Source organism: Uloborus diversus, chromosome 10 (genome assembly GCF_026930045.1).
Source record: "Uloborus diversus isolate 005 chromosome 10, Udiv.v.3.1, whole genome shotgun sequence".
Taxonomy (NCBI): Eukaryota; Metazoa; Arthropoda; class Arachnida; order Araneae; family Uloboridae; genus Uloborus; species Uloborus diversus.
Window position 1 is genome coordinate 30,069,558 of NC_072740.1, and position 16,720 is coordinate 30,086,277.

Genomic DNA, 16,720 nt, shown 5'->3' on the forward strand with positions numbered 1-16,720 from the left:
ACAAAATGACGACAAACATGCAGCAGAAGCAGTGATTGGAAAATTTATAAATCACTTATGGTTTTAGGGGATAAACTAGCAACTTTATCCGTATTGGATGAAGGAATTAACTTTGAAGATAGGAAAACAATAGTTCAAAAAATGCTTCTGATATGGAAGACGTGTCTGATGACTGTTTAACAAATTTCAGATAACTGTAGATGATTTGGAATACTTTCTTGGTAAAGATCTTCCTCTTCATAGAATCAATAACAAGTCAATAAAACTGTTTGATAAGTTAAACACCAGAAGATTTTTTTCTATTTGATCCTGATTCGCGGCAAAATGAAGAAAACTCTTTACAGGGAAGAAAGATCGTTAAAATATTGAAAATTGTGAATGATACAACTGAAAGAGGAGCAAAATTAATCGAAGAATTTTGCAACTAATTTACCGAATATGAGTCACATAAAGAATTTATTTTACAAACCGTTTAAGACTATCGGAAAAAAATACACACTATCGAGATACGTTGAGAAAAGCGTTAGATTAAGGAAAGTTTCTAAAGCCTTATTTCATTCTTATTCAACGTAAAATCTTTAGATGATATAAATTAATTATAAAGATTAATTTTAGTGTTACCTCACTGTAAAAATATTTTGCAAACCTAGGAGAAACGATGTAGTCTGAAGTAAAATTTCGAAGATTTGTGAGAAAATTATCAAAAGTGTTAAAGTTCAACGGCCTAGGGGCACGTGTTGTATATAGATTGACCGATCGAGTTCAAATTTTGCACACGTTACTTTTTATTATAGTGTCACAAAACTAGGGGGCGTCACTTGTTGAATTCCGAAATTTTTTTTCCCCATATAAATAAGGACCACCCTAATATATATATATATATATATATATATATATATATATATATATATATATATATATATATATTCTTTCATCACTTGAGAACAAGGCCCTAGGTCTTCCAACGGTGTTCTTTTTATGATAATTGTCTTTCAATCTTAAAAGAAATATTGACTACAGTCTTCGATCTTCCTATTTTTTTCGCAATAGTACAGCTACTCATCCCCGTTGCAGAAAAACCTTCAGTCTGCCCTCGTTCATGATCAGATAACTTCTTATTTTTCCATATCTTCACAAAAAGCACCAAAACTTCGAAGAAATTAATGAAAAAATTACAAGTTAAAGGGTTTCCACATTCATATTAACTGCTGTGATGTTTATTCTATTATATGTACATTCAGTCTTTAAGAAATACTGGTGGCCCTAAAGTTGTTACTCAGGCTGAAGTACTAACTTTGAATATAACACAGTTTTTCTGCTAGTTCCATACTTCACAAAACCTGTCTATTGCGTTTTTTCTTACAAATAAACATCAATAATTAATAATTCAATAATATTAAAATCTTTTCAATTTCATTTTCCAGTTTTCTCAAAAGTTTTTTACTGGCCTTAAATATATATATATATATATATTAGGGTGGTCCTTATTTTTGAAGTTGTAGATATTTTACACGACGCATCCTCAATTTGTTCCATTATACAAATAAATGATCCATGCAAAATTTCAAGTCAATCCATGAATATTAACACGTGCCCCTAGGGCCCCCTTTTTTGAGTTTCGAAGAAAAAATTGCGGATTTTATCATTTTTATGTAAAAATAATTCTAACGTTTTATATTTAAAGTAATTTTGAACCTCAATAGATGTTGCTACTTCCAGACCAACCATTCTCTCACTTTCATTCCGTAAAATTTTACAAATTACATAGGGTACATGTACACCAATGGCCCTGGGACAGGCATACCGCTATTCACGCTCATTTTAAATCAAGCGGCAGGGGAACATTTCTTTCCACCAAGATGGACACAAGGGATTCTAAAGGCCATTAATGAACGGCCTAGGCCATTAATGAATGATGTTTGACAGCAACAAATTTCCTCCTCCAGGCTTTGGGGGTGTTGATTTAGAAAATTTTCTGTGTATGTAATAGGTGTGGCATATCGGGTCACTAGGTTTCCATGCTATAAATATAAGTAATGACAATTATATTTTAATTCGCTGTTCTTTAGTTATATACTTAAATGTTTATGCATTTTTATAATTTAAATTTTGAAAAATCCTCGATTACCCTACAATAAAAATAAACTCTATTTTCCATATCTAAAATATAAATTAAAAAAAAAATCCGGATCGGAATTATGTAAAAATCTATACTTTAAACTGTCTTCTATTTCAGTACATAGTCCTTTATTATCATCAAATTCCTCTTGCAATTCACAAGATTTAGAAACCGAAATGGGTATCTATCCTAACCTGTTGAACCTTTTTTTCTATATCTGGTTTACCACAACGCAAAAAAGCTTGACAACTATTGGTATCTGCTAACATTTCGTCAATGTTAGACAAACGCCATATTAGGGACAAAGATGCTGATCATTTATTAACAGCCTATGTAGATGCGGTAAATTTAAATCCAAATAACTTAATGATCAATCGTACATCCCATAAGAGAGCAAGAGAAAATCTTCGAGAGGTAAAATCAGATTTCATGAATTTAAATTTAGATTTTTAGTTATTCCCTGGGATACAAAGCTACATCCAGATGTAACTGGAAAAAAATGCCGATAGGCGTACCATGATAGCTTCAGGTCCCAAAGTTGAATAGCTACTCAGAATTTCTGAGATATTTCTTCAGTTGTATATGATATCTTAGATGATTGCTCATTTTTGCTAACTGTTCAAGCTGTAGTGTTTTATACAGCGGCTTACAATACAGGCCGTATAAATTGTGCATGTATTTTTTTTAGAGCAAAAGCTTAACGGTGATATATTGCATTTGTATTGCTATCATCATGCACTTGAAATCGTACTGCAGAGTGTCTTTAAAGAAGTTCTTGCCTTTAGTTCTAGACTCGATATTCCATTATTTAAGCGCTTCAAAATTCAAAAACTACATATACCACTTAATTTCTAAAAGAAGAATTTGATGATATATTATTGTTCGTAGAAAGCGGAATTAAGAAATATTACAGAGAATTCTCATAACGTGTAATGATATTTCTTGGCGAAGTCCTCCCTCCTACAGCGATATGTTTTCGGCAACCTGGAGCTTATCAGTGAGCCAGATGGGTGGCAAAAGAATTTATTGTTTGAATATTTATATATTTTGGAAACAGTTTGAATTGACCTTACATGAAGAGAATGCCCGTAAATGCTGTTTTACAGTTAAATGTTGTATGAAGATATAGTTTTTTGCTGTAACTCATTCTAGGCCTTTTAAATTAATATAAAGTGTAGTGTCTAAAAAACCTGCAGCGTACAAAATGATGACAAACATGCAGCAGAAGCAGTGATTGCAAAATTCCTAAATCACTTATGGTACTTAGGGGTTGAACTAGTAGCTTTGTCCGTATTGGATGAGGGAATTAACTTTGAAGATTGGAAAAGATTACTTCAAAAAAATGCTTGCTGAATAGGAAGACGTGTCAGTTGAGTGTATAAAAAATTTCAGATAACAGTAGATGATTTGGAATACTTTCTTAGTAAAGATCTTCTTCTTTATAGAATCAATTACAACTCAATAAAACTGTTTTATAAGTTACAAACACCAAAAGATGTTTTCCTATTACATTCTGATTCATGGCAAAATGAAGGAAGCTATTTAAAGGGAAGAGATATCGCTAAAATGCTGAGAGTTGTGAATGATACTACTGAAAGAGGAGCACAATTAATCAAGGAATTTCACAATTAATTTACCAAATGTGAGTCACAAAAGCAATTTTGTATTTTACAGGCAGTCTATGACTATTGGGGAAAAAATGCACACGATTGATAAACAGTGAGAAAAGCGTACGATTAAGGTAAAGTTTCATTAGCACTATTTCATTCTTATTCAATGTAAAATCTTTAGACGATATGAAGTAATTAAAAAAATGAATTTTAGCGCTACCTCGCTGTAAAAATATTTTGAAAACATAGGAGAAACGATGTACGAGGTCTGAAGTAAAAACTCGAAGATTTGTGAGAAAATTATCAAAAGTGTTCAGCGGCCTAGGGGCACGTGTTATTATTGACCGATCGAGTTCAAATTTTGCACCGATTACTTTTTATTATAGTGTCACAAAACTAGGGGGCGTCACTTGTTGAATTCCGAAAAAAAAAAATTTCCCATATAAATAAGAACCACCCTAATATATATATATATATATATATATATATATATATATATATATATATATATATATATATACTTATTTATTTATTTATTTTTCGTGAAAAATGATAAGAAATGGCTGAAATGATTTTATGGAAACGCTTTTTTAAACTATGAGTTATGAGAGCAAGTAAAACAGGGTGTTCAAAAAGTATTGTCACATTTTAAAAATTCACAGAAAAGCAACAACGTATGAACATGCGGTTTGAGCCATTATCGTAAAAAAAAAAAAAAAAAAAAAAAAAACGAAGAAAAAAATTATAAGTAAATCCTTTTACGAATGTAAAGACACAGTAAGAAAAACAGTTTTAATGTGAGGCGTTTGATCATTTTATTAAAGAGAAAGCAATATATTTCATTATCAGAGTTCATTGCGTGCATCGTTTGAGGTCATGGGATGAACTTGAGTACCATTTAAAAGTGTTTCGAGCAACATACGATGTACACGTTGAACTCTGGTAATGATAGGCATTGCTTTTTGTTTAATAAAATGATTGAAAACCTCACAATACGTTTGTTTTTCTTACTGTGATTTAACATTTGCCACAGAAGTTATTTATACTTGTAAATGTATGTTTAGTCTTTTTTTTTTAAACTAACATAGTTACTTAATCTTTCACCCGTCAAGGTTAAAAGTTAACCGCGCCAAACTATACGTAACACATTAATAATAGTTTATAACAATAGTTATATACAACAATAACAATAGTTTTCCGTAATTCAAAAATAATAATTCAAAAATAATAATTTTTCATTGCATACATTAATAAATTTAAATAATATGAATTGGGAAAATGGAGGTCTTTATCCATGTTGTGAATTGGTCTTTAATATCATTTAAAATGTCTAAGTATTTAGATCTGATAACTGTCTCAGTTCAGATCTCCCTTTGCTTGACATGTCATTTAATACAGAAGTTCACGTACAGCTAAATGCGTATTCGAAACATTGAGACACTTTGGATTGGCATTTGAAGCAGTATTGTAGCACATATATTCAAGATTTGGATTTGAATTGTATAAACAATGCTATTAAATCTGAAGAAAATGGAAAACTAACATTGAAGTGAAAGTGCGGCACTAAATATTGTAAAAGCTTAATGAATGCATTTACTATTTCATTAAACGTACTGTTTTCTAAATATTCAGTAAGTATAATTATGTGTTAAGCGTTAAGAGTTAATTCCTACGCATATAAGAGGGTGTACCAAAAAAATATATTCGAGAAGCAACTTATAAGAGTTTTAAAAAAATGCATTATCATTCTAAATACGGGAAAAATAATTAAAGAAAATATTCATGTTTTTGTATTCATTGGTTGCAAAGTTTGAGAAAAAGGCAAAAAATGGTCAATTTGCACATATTTTTATGAAAATCCAAACGTTTAAAATTTTTCTAATACCGTTTAAAAGCTTCCTTTTAATACTCTTTTCATATAGCTTTGAAAACATTTAGGTTCCTTTACATTTTTTATTTCGCACATTAGCCGTAAAGTTTAGTGAAATTAACCAAAAATCGACGTTTCTAGCTTTTTTTTTTTTTTGCACATAGCAATATTTCTTCTTTTGGATTCCAGTTAAATTCTTTACAGTGAAAACGCATTATGTAGATATTTGTTGAAAATGCAATCAGATTTTATTACATTAACAGCCCAGAATCCACCAGAAGGAGGTGGCTACACTTCGTGTTCCCCTCTGCCCTTCCCATCCACAAAACTAAGTAGGATAGTTTTTTACAAGACTTATATTTGTAAAATAACGTACATTTACAACTACTTTATGATTTTTAACAAGTTTCTTCGTTTGGGTTGTTGTTGGTCATGTAAGTGGACTACAGGCAAGATATAAAGGAATTGGATTACAGTACGATATGTAAGGCAAAAGAGTACCCATCAAGAACCATTTCTATAGCTATAAGAGAATTACTTCCATCAATATTAAAATTGGAAGCTTTGAAGTTCGAATTATAACAGTTGATTGACTAGTCAACGTGTTTACTTTCCTTTACTTCAGTGATGATGTGAAAAACAAGGATATTTTATTATTTTGGGAGCCATAAATTCGCTTAAGTAGCCTTTTTGGAAATTCCCTTTTCACTATCGTGCTGTTGAAAGGATTGTGAGTTAGCAGAAATGCATTGAGGTAGACGCAAGACAAGGATTTAACAATGAAAAGCATTGTACTCGTAGACATCTATGTCAAAACTGAGTTAAAAGTCGAACTTCAAGCCTTGATCTTAAGGTAGAATCTTGTTTGAAATCATATCGTTAATGTAAATAAAAGTTATTTTACAAATAAATAAACTATTCTTCAAAGGAACTGCGGGGAGGGGGGGCTTCTGATGGGTTCTGGGATGTAAATGTGATACATTTTAATTGCATTTTCAACAAAGAGCTTGTATACTAGCACATTTATTGGGAAAAATTATAACTGGAGTCCAAAAGAAGAAATATCGCTATGTGCAAAATAAGCAAAATAACCGTCGATTTTTGATTTAATTCACTAAACTTTATGGCTTCTGCGCGCACTAAAAACTAAAGGAAACTTAATATTTTTAAAGACATACGAAAAGAGTTTTAAAAGGAAGCTTTTAAACGGTATTCGAACAAAAATTTCAAACATCTGGATTTTCGTACAAATATTTGAAAGTGACCATTTTTTATCCTTTTCTCAAATTTTGCTGCCAATGCGCAATCTGAAGACATTACTGTTAGTTATTTAAATTATTTTTCCCATTTTTAGGATGGCTGTACACAACTATTTTTTTTGCTATTCGAAGTTCCATCTCGAAAATATCTTTTTTTTTGGCCCACCCTAGTATGACTGAGGCAAATTGCTTTTTTATCAAAGCGATTGGCTGTCCAATTTGACGTGTTCTAAAAAATATCTGTACCTGTACAAAGGTTGAGACTCGTGCTCTTAAAACATTGGTTAATAAAGGTTTAGAGTTTTTATTTATTTATTTTTTAAACAGAATTACGTTGTTATGCCTGAATGCGGAATATTATTCTACATACAATGCAGTAATAAGCTGAAAAGATCAGTTTGTGGACACATTAATATAGCTCTAAAGTCGATACGGGTCATTCTTCAAAAGCTGTAACTATTCTGTCGCACGCCTTTTAGAGTAAAAACTTTAATGGACATTTTATTTAACAATGTTTTCAATCTCATCAAAAGTATATCGATTTAAGCATGGCAACATTCTTTTAGTAATAATTTTTATCCGTACTATTAAAATCTGTTCACGTCCGTCTGTCTGTCTGTCTGTCCATCTGAAGATTGAACTTTTCGAGAATCACTGCGAGTCGAGAGTCAAACCAGGTACCAATCGAATTGAAATTTTTCAAAGACAACAATAAGACCAAAAAAAAAAAAAAAAACTTCACTCGCTAAGTAGCAGGGTTACGGTAGCGTGGTTGCTTGGTGCGTTACACGATGAACTATACAGTTGAAGAAAATTTTGAGTTTTAAAGCTAGTTTAATCTTTTCATGTGTTTTGGCAAATAGGTTTTAATTCCAAAGAGTCTTGAATAGGTTTTTGAAAATGTGTGTACGCATTTTAGTTGAAGAAAAATGATCATTTCACATTGGAAGGGATGGAAGGGATCGTGAATTTTTTTCATTCAACGAACTTCCTTTAAATTCTTAGCACGGGCATCACCGTGAGGGTACTGCTGGTATGTATATATATTTATTACTCTCACGAGTGTCTCAAATAATAATTGTTCAGGTATTTTTAATTTTTAACGTTGTATTTTAATTCGTTTTAGTAGAAGAAGGAATTACGTCACGCAATAAATTCTCACCTCCGTTAGTCAAATACAAGTTGCCATTTCTTATTAACAGATGGCAGTAATAACATCATATTTTATTTCCCATGATACAAGGGAGCCCCTTGTTCATTTTCAGCCATAAAGAAGTTGTAAAATTTTTAGTTGAAAAACAAAAAGATAGATTTTTTTTAAGAACCAAGTGCAGTTATTGGGAATTCTCACCTCCGTGAACTTGAATTTCAGAGACGTAAATGAATGGAAAAAAAGAAGTGCACATGTTTTCATATTTATAACATGTGCAGATTGTAGCAACAAAGAAAAAAAATCTTTCCCTGAAAAATTTACCCTTTAGGTCTATAAAAAATTAAAATTCCTCACCTCTGTGACAGACCTTATATATGTCATTATTTCAGAGGTGATAATAAATGATGGAAGGGGAAATACATCAGTTTTAGACAGTCACTGAATTTTTAAATTAACAGTATATTCTCAAATTTACTATTTTGGAAATATATTAATACTGGCCAATTTTTTCGCAGAAGTTTGAACTAAAATTGAAGCCGTACTTTAATTAAGAGAGCTCAGATTCACTCTAATCATTAAAATAGCTCTTTGTTTGTACAATTAACAAAATTACTTCTTTGATATTAAAGTGGCCTCTATTTTCAAACACTAAAAGTTTCTTTTTATTTCCGTGAACAAGGTTTTTTTTATTTAAGAGTAACAAAATTGGAATTTTAGCTGTGCCAGTGTTTGTGGTTACTGCTAGTAGGTAACACTTTTATAATAGAATGAAAAAAAAAGTTTTTGTAAATGAAAAATGTTTTCGTTCAAAAGTTACACATTTTGGAGAATGCTCCATGCATGTATATATGATAGAGAAAAGTTTAAAACTCATACAGAATTCTATGTACAAAGTACATAATTGGGCTATAACCATTCTGTTCATACACTGTAAAGCGATTCAGAAACGTTCCTGGAAAATAATAGGCAGCTGATGTGCCAAATTTCAGCCAGTAACATATCTTGCAAAAACCAAGAACGTTTTCTGATAAAAGTCAGTAACCTTTCTGAAATTATCCTTGAAACCTTCTGAATAATTGGAAAAGCCAATCATGTCTCGGGAACCTTCTAGAAAAATTAAGTAGGTTTAATGTTATTGAATAGAGCTTTCCTGACGTGCCAAGAAAGCTCTAGAAGCCTTAGAGCAATCATGGCCAAAGCACGCCAAAATTGCAAGCAAGAACCAAGCATAGTCCTGCCTACAATTCCTGCTTCACAAAGCTGCAACTGTCCAGGGACTTATTTGTTCCCTTTGGGAACTTATCAGTCCGGACAGGCCATACTCTAGCTAAAGCCGATACACTTAAAAAACACGCTCAGTCAATCTTTAAACTGGTAGCATAAAATAGTTTTCACACCAGTAAAAGTCCTCCTTCGTGCATCTTTTAGCAATACAGGAAACTTTTTGGCGAAGATACTGGATTTTATGGGGAAATAGGTCAAAACCTCTGAAATCCCGAAACGTTCCACGGAAATAACCAGTAAAGTTTCGGAATTTTTTTACAGTGTAAGACCATGAAATTAGCAACTCATCAAAAGCTTTAAATTTCTAAAGATTTCCCTTTCAAAATCATAATCAGTATCAAGCTGTTCTCTGCTTGTCAACATTGCCAGAAAATATTGTTAAAGTGCATCATCACAATTGCAATAAATAAACCTCGCGTGTGATATAAAAGTGATTTAGTTTACTACTTTTTGCTAAAAAAATACGTTTGGAATATACACAATCGGCATGCTTGAAGATAATTTTTTATTCTCACCAGCATCATGAATGATCTTTCCACGTTGACGGCGAGTCATGTATTAATGAATTAAATTCTAAAAATTTCAGGAAAATATTGGAAAACGTAGACTTAAATTAATTTTAGAACTTATGTACAGTAACGAACAATTTTGTCAATCTGTTTTGCTGCCACAAAAGCTAATCAGACTGACCAGAAAGCGCTGACGATATTTAAGAAAAATGAAAATTAAACCCATTATTATTTTTAAATATATATATAATCTTTCATTCATAGTTTTCATCAAATAACTATGGTTAGGAAATAGATGATGTTTTATAAAGAGAGATAACCTTCACTCTTTTTTTTTTATTTGAGAATCTAATTTTACAATTTCAAAGCAGACGATAATTTGAATTGTTGGTGACGTCAGAGAGCGTTACTCGATTAGCTTTGGCTATTGTACAATATATTGTCGCCTCAAAGCAACAGTAAGACATCTAATCCTAGGAAAACCACTAAGATATCCTACTGTTGCTCTGAGGCGACGATATATAAAGAGGCAGATTACAAACGGAGCAATAACTGTTCACTAGCTATGAACCAACTTGTGCTGTGTTTGCACGTGTTGCACGTAAAATGTTGGTCTTAATTAAATTAGTTTTATTTGATATTTACATAGGTTACTAGTTTGTTTATTTCCATTTCATTCTGAAATTTATTTCAGCTGAGCAATGGAAAAAATCCGTGCTAGAGAAAATTTTCTGAAATTTAACCTTTCTTCCCATCAAGTCGAAACATTTATAAGAATTTAATGCAATAAGAAGCATCAAAGGCACTAGCTTGCTTTATATCAGATTAACCACACCACAGTAGGCCACTGATAAAATTTACTACTACGATTTGCATTATCAAATATTTTCTGATACCTAGCGGCAAACGAACTGTGTGACTGATTCTCCTTTCTAAGCAAATCGATGTACATATAGCTCAGGGCATTAGGAGAAACTAACCGCAGGAAAGAAGCATTTGCTAAGGTAAACCAAGCTATGGCACCCACTAACCAAATTAGTGATTTTTCTCTTATCAGCTAACATTGGGGCTTCGAGAAGAGCCGTTGGCTATGTTTCCGGTCTTGGAATCATTTGGGTAGAAAATTTTCCTTTATCTTACCAAATATACCTGAAGCTATACTCGGATCTGCTCAAACTGATTCCTGTTCTTTACTCGTGGTCGGACAGGAGAAAATCATGTGTGCTCCCAGTTTCTACACATAATGATTGCGTTGGAAAATGAATGCTGTGTGCTGAACTATTTCTTTTCAAGCTTCAGCCTAGATCTGAAGTAACTTCATTCAATGTAATCCTTAAAAAGTTTTCGAGTACAATGATTTTTTCCGTTTGAAATATCTTTTTCCGCACATTATTACTATTATTATTATTTTGACTTGAAGTCATATTTTAAAATTTTCTGCAGATGTGTTTGGAAAATTTCGGATGCATCAAGTATTGTATTTTACGTTCATATTTTCATGGACTTTTTTAAATATTACATACACTAAGAGACATACATGGATCTCATTTATGCTCATTTAAATTATACGCTTTTCTCAGTAATAAGATAATTTTGTAAGGTCACACGTAAAATTAAAAGACAAGATAATTTATGTCTCTCACTTTAAAGTATCTTTTAGAAACATCGCTCTCGGTTACGCGTGAAATATTTAGGAGCCTTTCTGAAAAGCATCTATAAAAAACTCTATATTTTATTGTTTGATTTCTCTCAAATTATGAAAAATTTGAAAAGTGAATAAATGTTTTACTCTTTTTTAAATTGTAAAATTAAAAAAAAGTACAGACTTTGTTTTGACATGGTACAGTTGAACCCGCTTAATGGAATAGCCGTTTTGCCGAGAAAAAATATTCTAATAAGCGGGATATTCCATCAACCGGGGTATTAAAAAAACATTAAAGGGTTACAGTACCTCAAAAATGACCAAACGATCAAAAACAATTTTATTGCTTATTTCGAAACTAAACACTAGTCCAAACCCAGGGGAAAAGTTTCATTGCTTTTGTTCAAATATTGAAAAACTTATGAGTGGTTTTAGGTCATGCTCGCTATGTGTTCTTATGCAAAAAGAAAACTTTAACTTGATTTTTCTCGATGATCGTTTTTTTGTGTTTTCGTGTCATAAGAATCCCTAAGGATTTTTTTTCTATTGAAGATACAGCTTTAAAGTAAAACTTTTTGCAATTAGGATAATATATTTGACAAAACTGTGCATTGGATAAGCATTTTATAAATTACTCAAATGTTTAGAGCATGTTATACCTTTAAAAACCAAATTTGTTTGAAAAAATTACGATTTTTTACGTAATTGATCACAGAAAATTTTCTAGTAAACACAAAAGCGAATGAATGCACAGATTTTTAGAGATGATGATTGTGATCGTTTAGCAAAAAGCTTTTTTTATATTAGTTTGAAAACAAAAAAGCCTTAGGGATTTTTAAAAATTGAAATTTTTCCAAATGTTTTGAATTTTTTAAAAAAGTAAGCAATATTTAAAAATTTTTAAAATAAATTATTGACTACAAAGTAAGTAAGCATGTTATGGTTTCAACGAAAAATATAATTTACTTAAATTGAAAAAAAAAATGCTTGAAATGTATTGTGACCCCTTAAATTGGTTTCGTACATTGAAAATTTATTATATTAAGTGGGATATTCTTTTAAACGATATTCTAATAAGCGGACTTGACTGTATTTACATCCTTATTTTCCGCTTTAAAATATTTTTAGCTCATACAGATCGCAAAAAGAATCTCAGCTGCCTTGAAAAAGTGTGCATAAGTGAAAGGTTGACAAATTCAATTTCGAAAAAAAGTTTTTTTCAATACACTCCAACGTACATACATACTTACATACAGACGTTACGAGAAAACTTGTGGTAATTGACTCGGGGATTGTCAGAACGGATATTTTGGGCATCTATACGTTCTTAGGTATATATGCACATGCGGTCTGGCCGAAAAAACCACTTAGCATTTGTTCGGGGATGAGTAAAATGGAAATTTAGGCCGCGATTCGAGGTATTTTTTTTTTCGATAGCAATACTTCCTAGAAAGTGAAATGAGTAACTAAAACCTAGCTACTGTGATGCATCAATAAGAGTTCGCCGCCCGCACTATGATGGTAAGTTAATTTGTAAAATATGCTTGCACGGACTTGAGCTGTATCAAATATTCCTTTAAGTCATCGAGTAACTATCCCTAAAAAGAATGAGTTTAGTAAAGAATCCCATTCTAGAAAAGTAAGTTAAGACATGAAATTAAGATGTAACCCTTTTATATATTAATCTGAAAGGAAACAATCAAGTAAAACTGCTGAGTTGATTTATTACTGTAGATAAAAAGAAAAATATGCAACAATACGTTATTTTGTTCAAAAGTTATTCATTGTTTCTAGCAACAAATTGCATTGTAGTTAATCTCGCCTTAGATTTTATTACTGCTTAAAAAATGTGCTTAGTATTTCCCAAGATCTTTTTTTAATGCTCAAGTAGCCTAAAAAGACAAAAGCTGTAAGCAAACGGGAACGCCAACGACTAAAATATTTCGTAAATAGTTTAGCTATTTTTAAAGATACCACAGAAAATCGCAAGCTTTATCCACTTAAATGTGGTTTCTTAAACAAAAACTCGTATAAAAAGTTTATTTTAAGTAAGAATAAAAATACATTCCCTCATGACGGTTTTAAATCTTAGTAAAAAATTGTTTAGCTTAAAATTTTTCTTCTTTTTTCTTCTTTTTTTTAAGGCATTAGCTATCTTAAAAAAAGAAACTATGAGATAATCTTATTTTTATGTTTTAGGAACAATGTATAGGCGTTCTTCTTGAGTGCTTTATTTATATGAAAAATAAATATGTCGTCATAAAATCGACATTGCAATTATACTTAATTCCTCGTGGAAATAAAACTAATGTTTAATTTGGTTATTTTTAAAGAGTGAGTACATTTTTTGCAGTTATATTTATTTAAAAAAGGTTTGCTGCACTTTTTTTAACCTTTTTAGCAATTCAAAGGATTTCGTATTTGATTTTTTTTCTTCACTTTTTTTTAATACAAAATATCTTTTTCAACAAAGAAGAAATTCTAGGATTTGCTTAAACTATATTCAGGAACATAGTAACTCTAAAAAGTATGGAATCCCAGTATCTTGATTAAGTTCCTTATATATATATATATATATATATAATATATATATTATATATATATAATATATTATATATGGAACTTAATCATAGATATATATATATATATATATATATATATATATATATATATATATATATCTTATATATATATATATATATATATATATATATATGGAACTTAATCAAGATATATATATATATATATATATATATATATATATATATATATATATATATATATATATATATATATATATATATATATATATATATATAGTATATATATATATATCTTGATTAAGTTCCATATATATATATTATATATAGGGAACTTAATCAAGATACTGGGATTCCATACTTTTTAGAAGTTACTATGTTCCTGAACATTAAGCAAATCACATTAATTTTCAATTTTTTAAAGGAATTCTTGGCTTTTAATTGTGATATATTCGAAAAGGGACCAATGTGTATTATAATATTAAATATCAAGTTTAAAAAAAAATGTGTTGTGCTTGAAAAGGAATAAGCTGTATATGTTGAAGGCATGACCGTACGGTCCCCCCCTTTTCCACACAATAGACATATCATTATTTTTGAAACACATGAAAACTTTTTAGAAAGTTTATGATTCATATTATGATACATACTCAAATCTATCTTAATTAAAGCCTAGGGGAAAAAACCGGCGACAAAATGTCTTATTTGAACAAGTGTATTAAGCAATATGCATCTATTTTGTTTATAAAACTGCTGTTATAAGTTCCACCAAGTTTACTTATGAATTTGACAGCTTGAAACCTAAATTGAGAGCGATAATAACTGTAGTTTATTTCCAAGTAAAGAGTGCCGAAAAACTAGCTTAAACTTTGATATTACCGCTATTTTCTTTTAGGGTATAACCTTAAGGACTTTGATATGCTGTCGTCATTAAACTATGATATTAACTTTGACACAGAATTCTCAGTCTCTTTTTCCAACGCTGCAATCAACTTTCTAGACTCTTTAACAATTTGCAGTAATGCAAAGGGAGAGTTCTGAAGGTGCAAGGCTGATACAGACATTTAATTAACTTAAATAGAAATGACGATGTTTTTAAGATTGAGAATTATGGTTTCCAGTGCTTAAAAACAAATTAATTGGAGGACCTTTCAATACCTGAAAGGGTAAATCAATCAGATGTTCATATAGGGTGGGTTGAAAAAAGTAACTATATTTTCTCGGAACACCCTTGTGCGACAAGTTTCCAAATATAAAGAATATAATAAAAAAGCAAATAATATTAATGATAATAAAAAAAAATTGGTTCAGATTTTCCACTTGCACATTGTTTCCTAATTAATAAACATTGCAAAAATAGCACCCTTTTTGTAATTATTTTTCTGTTGATAAAAATTTTCAAAATAAACAGATGTACATAGTTTGTCCTTTATTTATTGTTTAAATAATCTAAATTAATTCAATTCTAATGTTTTTTTTTTAATTTATGCATCGTCTTAGAAAAACAGAAATTTTACAAACTCCGGCTACTTTCACTGTACAGCTTCTCGCTCGAACTGTCCAGACCCATATGGAAGAGGTTGCATCTCGTGTTCCACCCACACACTTCTGAACCATCCGTTATTTAATATTGCTCAGATATCTCAAGTTCACATACTTTATAGCAACTCTCTGTCACAAGAGTGACGTACCTCTCCATATTCTGAAGAGATCAAGACACTGTATATTTCACTGATGGGCTTAGTGTCGGGGTTTAGTAAAGATTTACAGTCATATTTAGTTAGGTATCGCGGAATTAGAGGAGAATATGGCACACATTAATTAATTCGAATTGATAATTTTAATTTTACCGGAATCTGGTAAGATCTTTCGTAGTTTCGTTCAGTGATTCAAAATTTCTGTCCTTTTATTTAGGACAGTTTGTATCGCTTTTAAGATTCTTCCATAACTATGCACCTGAACGTGGTCCCTCCCATCGACAAGTATTTCTAACAGAACATTATTTGACAGCAAATGAAAAGTTTTTCGTTCTACCACTAGATAGATCATTTGAAGTAAATCGTCCGTACCTCAATAGTTCACTTGCTTGTCAATTTTTGATTCGTCAGTACTTGTTTTCTTTTAGGGCAAACCAAACATAATTGTTTGATATCAAGACCAATTCAACTATTTTTTTAAATTTTTTGAATACATCTGATGATCTTATGTACAATATAAAAATCTGTTGACCACAGTTAGAGATCTGGAATCGGAAAAAGTCCTTTGATCTCAATTTACTGGAAATTGTCACAATGTGATTGCTTTAGAAATTTCCAAGCACGTTGGTCTTTACTTAACACTTTTGAAGCAAAAAAAAAAAAAAAAAAGAGTCAAAAAATAAAAAAATTAACTTTTGATACGGACCTCAGGTCCCCTAGCTTATATTTAGAGAAATAATATCCATTAGAAACTATTACTGACACAAAAAAATTTGTGCGACCAAAATTCAAATAGATATTCCAGTTTAAAGTTTTAGGGAACCATACAGAAGATGAGATTGGAACTTATCGTCCTTTCAGAAGAATGACAAGTTGTCAAAGTAAAAAACACAAAGCATTTATATTTTTCAACAATAAACACAACTGTTATGCCGTGATACGCAAAAACACACTGAAAAACCTCGAACAATTTGAAAAACCACACGTATAATTTTAAACATTTGTTAACTACTATATTTTCTACCAAAAGGTGTTAT